This window comes from Sinohyriopsis cumingii, chromosome 12, assembly GCF_028554795.1.
Source record: "Sinohyriopsis cumingii isolate HCF-2022 chromosome 12, ASM2855479v2, whole genome shotgun sequence".
NCBI classification, from domain to species: Eukaryota; Metazoa; Mollusca; class Bivalvia; order Unionida; family Unionidae; genus Sinohyriopsis; species Sinohyriopsis cumingii.
In genome coordinates, this window is record NC_142972.1 from 90,925,196 (window position 1) to 90,933,532 (window position 8,337).

At 39.4% G+C, this 8,337-nt stretch overlaps 1 protein-coding gene across 1 annotated transcript in view; it reads right to left on the bottom strand.

Annotated features, from left to right (window-relative positions):
* Window positions 1-5,472, bottom strand: part of LOC149786966 (uncharacterized) — a 39,794-nt gene extending 34,322 nt beyond the window's left edge. Inside the window, exon 1 of the mRNA XM_089976007.1 lies at window positions 5,348-5,472. The gene's annotated coding sequence lies outside the window, so the exon portion shown is untranslated. The remainder of the gene's footprint in view (window positions 1-5,347) is intronic.
* Between the last annotated feature and the right edge of the window lie 2,865 nt (window positions 5,473-8,337).

Genomic DNA, 8,337 nt, shown 5'->3' on the forward strand with positions numbered 1-8,337 from the left:
AATACAGTAAATATTACCGCAACTGTCAAGGGTATTTATCGATTGACACTGGTTTCAATGATGCAGTTTAATATATTATCGTCGAGTTCATCCGGGTTTAACAATACAATATCAACAATTATAGACAAAAACGCAACTGAACAGTTTACAATTTATGCCGTTGATAGAAATCTAGCCGGGGCAAACATTACATGGTATGTGGAATTTGCGGCGAATCTAAGTAATTAAAAACACTAGCTCTTTTAAAATAAAAATGACCACCAAGGAAATTGAATCAGAGGTATCACCGACGTCACATCAATATCGATTCGATACCGCAAAAGAATTTTCCGCAAACTTGAAAACGCTTTCCGAACAATACCGTGTAAAAATAAAAAAATACCGTCGTAAAATAACCGCCATCGACGCGGTCGTGTACTCGGTGTCGGGTATAGTAGCTGGCGCCGGTGTTATTTTATCCACGGTGACCACGATAGCCCCGATCGCTGTTCCAATCGCTGTCTCCGCGATGACAACAGTTGCTGGAGTCGCCAACGCAATCACTAGGAAGATATCGTGTTTTCAGAAAAAACTCAACGAGTATACAGTAAAACATCAAATAGTATCCGACGCGTACTCGAAATTATCCGGGTTGATCTCGTTATCGATTGATAATTTGTTCGTATCCGATGTTGAATTCTCCACGATGGTCCAGTTGTATAGCTCCGCGATGTCAAAAATCGAGGATTTTCAACTGGAAGCCGGAACCACCTGGCTGTTGAAATTAGACACTAAAGACAACGAATAATAATAATGTCGCTGAACCCCGAAGGGTTTCAATTACTTCAGCGGATCGCGGAGAACACCACTCCGGTACAAACAAATATGATATCAATAACGTCAACGAAACCCGAATTCAGTGTGAACTTCCCGTCGCCGGTTCCAGTGAAGGAAATAGCGCTGGCAAAATTGCGAATATATCACAGTTGGCCTAATATTCGAGCGAACGCATTTAACGGACAACAACCTAATAACTCGCTGGTTTTTGCACGGACAAATAAACCCGATGGAACCCCAAACTGGGAGGAGGTTACAATACCAACTGGGTCATACCAAATAGAGCAAATCAATAAAGAATTTCAACGCAGGATAAAATCGATCACAGAAAAGGAATCAAAAATCGCTATTGCGGTTCATGAACCGACGTTATCGTCGACGATTGAAATAAGCACACCGGGGTATATGGTTCATATTTATAACAGTTCAATAAGAACCATACTAGGTTGGCCTAAGAATCCACCTCATGAAAACCCCGCGGACAAGCAATCGTATCATGAGATTAATCCCAGTTATCGAGATGTTTTGTTTGTTATGAAAAACGCGTCCCCCCCCCCCCGACTTGTTTACATTTCAAGACAGGAATACCATGTATTGGCATTTTAGGGAAAAGAAAACTCCTGGATCGATCTCGACGGCCGAAATTAATTTAAATGATATCGATAGGTTTTTTATCGAGATTAATCGTATTTACCAATCACAACTAGAACAGCTACGGAAAACAAAAGCACAAAAACACGTTGAGGTGTTAAATCAACTTATATCAGACATGGAATATATCAATGAACGAATCGTCGGGGTAATATCCGCTAGCAGAACTAATGATAAACAAAAATTCCTAACCGAGTATAATATCGCAGAAGCCGATTTACCCGATTTTAATTTTCCAAGATACAACGCGCCAGAACTAAGAAAGTCTCTTAATGATTTTATCAGTCCATCAACTTATATCCTCAGACACGATAACGGGGATGATGGTAGGCATATTGCTCCATACAACGTAAATATCGCATCGGTGATAGCAATCAATCTAGTGTGTGATGTTATCGAAGGGAGTTACCAGGTAGATACCAAGCAATCAAATCAAGCTCAACAGGGGTACATCCTTTATTCATTTTCACCAACAGCCCCTCCGGGATTTTTAATCGTTGAGAGTCCGATTAATCCGGTCTATATGCGATGCCATGATCGGTTTTTAACGAGAATTAATTTTAAACTCACCGATCAGTCAAATAACCTAATTGATCTGCAAGAGGAGGAGTTAGTGATCACTCTGTTTGTAAGATCATTGTAAATAACCACTTAGCAGCAGAGGGGGCGATGACATCGACGCGGTCGTCGATGTGCTTACCGGACGCTGACGACGCTGGGGATTGGCGCGCAGAAGGTGTTAATTAAACCAAATGACGACGCGCCGATCCCCCAACGACGTCGTCGTTTTTTTTTTACCAGGCGCTGACGACACTAGATCGTTGAGTGCAGAAAGTATTAATTAAGCAAAATAACGATTGGACAAAATGTCCGATTCGCCCCCTCTGCTGCTCTCTCTCTCTCACACACACACACACACACACACATATACGCACCCTTTACCGTGTCTTTGACTGCCATCACAGAGTTTTTGACCTATACAGTTACTGAAGGTGGTTGGCAAGTGTTATGATAATCATGGTGACATCCACGATAACGAATACAATAATACCGGAGTAACAGGGAAGACACACGGCCTTGCCGAGGATGAAATCCAGGATATCCCTAACTCAAGACGGACGTTCTACCATATGAGTTATCAGAGCTGACACATGTATTCCTACCCGTTACATAGGCATTACTAGTCCAATATTTCTACCTCTTTCTATGCATGGAGCACACAATCTACTCTACACCAATATTTTGATAACAAATGAAAAGTGTACCACGACTATCAATATTTTTCCGCTAATACTTCATTCACAGGTGAACATCGCTCATTTCCATGTATAATGGCTTTCCCATTGAAACGTAGGCTTTGTTCCTCATGTATCTGCCTCACAGGGTCTGTATTAATCATTTCATGCACATGCTGAATTCAAAACAGATGATTATCCTAGTAATATATGTAAATTCTTGATTTTATATTTTTCCGGATATTTTTTTTTAGTTAGAGACCTTTTAAGCTGTTTTTATTTCTTAGGTATTCCATTGCTTTATTAGTTCATTCAACTGATATGATTTTTGTTTTAAAAAATCTCTTTTTAAAGTGGCATAACAATTTTAATTTGAAATACTATCTTGCATTACTTCTTAGTCACCTTTTAAGCCAAGTGTTTAATGTCTTAATAAGTACAAAATTATAAAATGAAACAAAGGTTTCGTTTTAATAAAAAAAACCCACTATAAACCGTGATTATGTGCATCATTTTTAAATATAAAATTTCAGTCAGAAGTCTCTAAGTCTGACTTTAACGCTCTGGTGGCCTAGTGGTTAGAGCGTCCGCCTCGGATGCGGGAGGTCGCGGGTTCGAACCCCAGCCGAGTCATACCAAAGACTATTAAAAATGGTACTGACAGCTACCTAACTAGGTGCTCAGCATTAGGAGGACAGTGTTAGGACTGGTCGGACTGGTGTCAGGATAATGTGGCTGGGTGAGACATCATGCTACATGTCTGCGGCATGATGCCGCCTTCCACAATGTCACCATGTCATCTTTGAATAAGCATACATCACTTTAAACTGCCGCCATATATCATAGCGATATGACTAAAAAATTGTTGAAGCTACGTTAAAAATCGAAATCACACACACACACACACACACACACAAGTCTGACTGGTCTAGGACTTTTTAATTTGGTTTATAATCTTTGTTACGACGCAAAATAAACCAATAAGTACCCGGTAAATAACGTTTGAAAGATAGTTCTGGTCCAGTATCGACCCAATCTCACTAATTCCGTTTCCGCTACCTCTTTTAAATATATCACCCCTCTGTATCGCGTACTGAACTGTGATCACCAATACCGCTATTGTTACCTCTGCAGCTGATAAACTAAATCAAGTGAGTGTTATTGATATACAACCTCTCCTATCGATGACTCTTCTCAAACGTCTTTGATCTGATTCTGTTCTACATCGACCCAAGGCATATACTCTCTTAAACTGTGCTTCAATCACGTGCTATGATCACATGCCAGCTTGTAGATAAGATAGCTACTACGTAGAAAACCAGATCATGTTCTATATTAAAATGCCGCCTTCCACAATGTCACCATGTCATCTTTGAATAAGCATACAAAGGACATGCGTCGTTATCTGTGGAGGGCTCTATGATGATACCCAAGCATTGTCTTAGGCATATTTCAAGCGCTATCACACCCACTTTTTTCTGCTGATCTGATCCCCGTTTCTCTCTCTCTCTCTCTCTCTCTCTCTCTCTCTCTAGAATACCACCACCAGCATCAGCTATTTTAGTACATTCTTGTTGAAATGTTGCCAGATCCACACGAAGCAAACGATTCCAGGTCTGCGTAATGTGTAAGAGTGAAAAACCGTTGCATTGTCAAAGAAATTATAATAAACAATAAATAGTTTGTTTTTGTTCTAGGGTTTAACGCCATTTTTCAGCACAAGATAGGCTATACATGGCGGCCAGTATAACTGGTGGAGGAAGAACCCTGGGAAGAACCACCGACCCACGAGAAGCTACTGGCAGGCTTTCCCACGTACCCACGCTAGCCGAGCCTTGGATTCGAACCCACGCAGACAGAGGTGAGATGGCAGTGATCCGGAACGGTGAGCGCTTTAGACCACTCGGCCACTCGGGGCCCCAAGTAATAGTTTGTAAACTAATACGTTGGGTAAGACAAATTAAACGCTTAATAACGGTGATATCGATCCATACATATACTAATGCCGGTGGGGTATGCGATGATGATGATGATGATGATGATGAACGTGATACTAATACGGCTGTTATTTGTGCTTTTTCTATTCTTTATACATATATAAAACCCCAATCTAGGATCCACTTGTAACTTGTAGGAAAGTTCACCTCTACAATAAAGCATAGATATATTACCTTAGCATTCTCGTGAAAATAGGATTAGAGTTTAATAACTTATCTGTAAATCCTTCCTGAATATACATGTATGTACGGGTATACTTGCTGATTATCCATGCGAAACAATAACGCAGTGCATGCGCTCTATAATTCTGCGCTTTATGCTTGAGTCTTGCTAGGTTCGTAGATATGGCAGTTTGGAGATCGTCATGTACGACAACGGAAATATTATTTAAATCAAACTGGCGAGCGCCTGGCCATTCGAGGCCTGTTGATCTTTATTAACCATTTCATGCTGTAAATACGTCCTGCATTCTTTTGAGATAAACTTTCATAAACGAACTTGAACAGAACATAAATTCATATACATCTTTTATGAAAATTACTATCAAATCAAATCATATATCTTCTTGGTATTTGTTACACACTGTGAAACACTTATAATGTAAATATGCATTCATACAGTTTTATAATCATACGAAAGGTACTTACACAATTTCTATAAATCCCTCAACATGTTTGCTTCCTGAATTTACATAAAGTATTCGTCTACATTCCTTGTATTAAACCCTGTTTCGATCAACAACCAAACCAAACACTTCGAGAATATCCCAAGCGTATACCAGCCAACTAGGTTATATACACGTCACCTTACCTGGATGACACGCCAGGTAGGTTATGAAAGGTTATCACAGCCGGGTGATTAATGTTATTGCAAACTACTACTTGAGGATAGGATCACATTAAGAATTATATGCATACCTCGTTCTTGTTGTTGTTCAATCAAATGCAGGCAGTCAACGTAGATAAACCACAATAAAAGGGAAGAATTAATAAGCATCCAATTATCACAGTAAAACTCCTACGTTTGCATACACGTATTTTGGTTTATTTATTTGCTTTTAGTGTGTGTGTGTGTGTGTGTGTGTGTGATTTGGATTTTTAAAGCACCCCATACGACCTGGAGTCATTCTCTTCAATAGGAAATATATATACTGTGTTAGTCTCATTATCACTTGACACGTTATACCGTTCTACCAGAAGCGATTGTGTCAGACTCTCTTAGAACTGACACTCAAATCGATGCGGGATGCGTCAGTCAGCCTCTTCAACAAAATACTCTTCAGTGAAAGGAGATTCTAACAATCGGCTATTTTTTTTTTTCGTTAAGTTTCTAACATCTCAAGATACCAATGGTAAGTAGATAAACATTAAAATTTAATGATTTCTTTCGTTTTTACCGTGAAAGAATAAGATTAATGCTTGTTCAGTTGTAAGATTTATATGATGTAAAAGTATTATAATAATGGCATGTTAGCCCCTTAATTGATGGTTATGCAAAACATGATGCAGATTTTAAATAAAACGGATGATGATGATGATGGTCAGTCAGGCCTTTTTTTAAAGCACGAGAGCTGCAGTAGTGGCCCAGAGTGGCCGAGTGGTCTAAAGCGCTCTCCGTTACGGATCACTGCCATTTCACCTCTACGTCTGCGTGGGTTCGAGTCTCGGATTCGGCTGTGGGTATGTGAGAAAGCTTGTCAGTAGCTTCTCGTTGGACGGTTGTTCTTTCCGGAGTTTTCCCGGGTTCTTTCTCCAACATTAATACTGGTCGTCCTGTATAGCCTTTCGTGTGCCGAAAAATGGCGATAAACCCTAAAACAACAACAACAACAACAACAACAACTGCAGTAGCCATAGACCAAAAATGCTTATGGCATGGTCAGGTATTCATAGTTCTTTGTCCGTTTATGAGCTAAAGTTTTTTAATTCGTCTACTAAGAATTACTTGCAGGATTGCCATAAAATTCGTCATACGTCCTATTACCGCATTACTACTTAGAAAACATTCCCCCCAAAAAAGCCAAAAAAGTTTCATAGTACTTACTTCTTCAGTTTCATTCATAATGCAGCTGTAATCAACGTTTGGTGCATTTGTCTCCGCAAATGACCTTATGTTCCGATTAATGAGACCGCCAAACAAAAGTGGCAGACGCGGGCTTAATGTTGAAAAAAGCAATAACCTGAAGGAAAAAATTAATACCGGGTTACAAAATTATCTTCGATTAAACTCATCACCATTTCTGACATAGGACCCTATTTATGATACTGTCTCTTTTATAGTGCCAATCTGATATTAACTATGACCATCATGGTAGCCATCTGGTAAAACTTGTCACTACTCCTCATAAAAGAAAATTTCAGCCTTCTTACAATATTAAGTTGGTACTAAATGAAAATGGTACTATTCTTACATCCATTATGGTTGCCAAATTAATTTCCTATCATTTTAAGCACGTGCGAAGCAAAACCTATCCTGAAAGCAGTGTGTGTGCGATCTGAATTTTTAGTATAGCTTTAGCAATTTTTCAGTCATATCGCTACAATATCCACAGTGCGGCAGTTTATAGTGATGTCTAATACTGAGTCATCATGCAGCAGACATGTAGCATGATGTCCCACCCAGTCTCATTTTCCTTACACCAGGCCGACCAGCCCTAACACTAACCTCTTCATGCTGAGCGCCTACTGAATCAACTGTTAGTACGATTTTAATATGTCTTTGGTATGACGCAGCCGGGGTTCGAACCCGCAACCTCCTGTATCCAAGACAGATGCTCTAACCACCAGACCACCGGAGCCGTCACAGTTTGAATTAATGTAATCATGAAACTTGGACCGTGCTTTCAGCAGGAACAAATATGGCCATGACACTGGTTGATTTGAAAACCTAGTTATCAGTCAAGATTATCAGATTCAACACTTAGCAGGTAGAAACAAGAAATGTCTTTATCATGAATTCATGTAAATTCGTTTGGTCCAAGGCGTATCAACTCCTTGGAAAGATTCTTTCATTGTTGTTGTTGTCTTTTGTTTGTTCCTGCTGCTGCTTTTAGATAGAAATCCAGTTTTCCAACAGTCTGAGTGTCACAGAATTAGGCAAAGAAATAACTTGGTTTTGTCTTAAAAACAATTCGACTATTTCTCGTTGTACATGCGTACAACGTTATATAGGGTGAATGTGTTTTTCCAGGTAAGCGACTGTATTAACATATACCTAGCCACAGATTACTTGTGTCAGGTATCATGACATACATGATATGCACGGGTATTCTACCCCGACTTGTACTCACTCTCCTATGGATTTAAGTAAGGCGAATCACAAAAAACCACACTGGTCGTTTTTGGATCACGTCAAGGAGTATACACTCTCCTTTATTCTCCAGCCATAGGGGTAAGTGTTAAATTTACATTCTTTTTATTTGATACGCGAAGCTTATTCGGTTTGTACTGTGTTATCGCGTAACAATGTGGTTATTACAACGCAGATTTCTTTAAAGCATTATCATATATCTAGAAATTTTACAGAAACTATTATGTCCCATTTGGTTTTATTACAGCTGTTTCTGACTATGTTTGAAGATGTTTCTGACTGTGTTCGTAGCTGTCTGTTTGTAGCTGACTGTTATAGTAGCTGACTG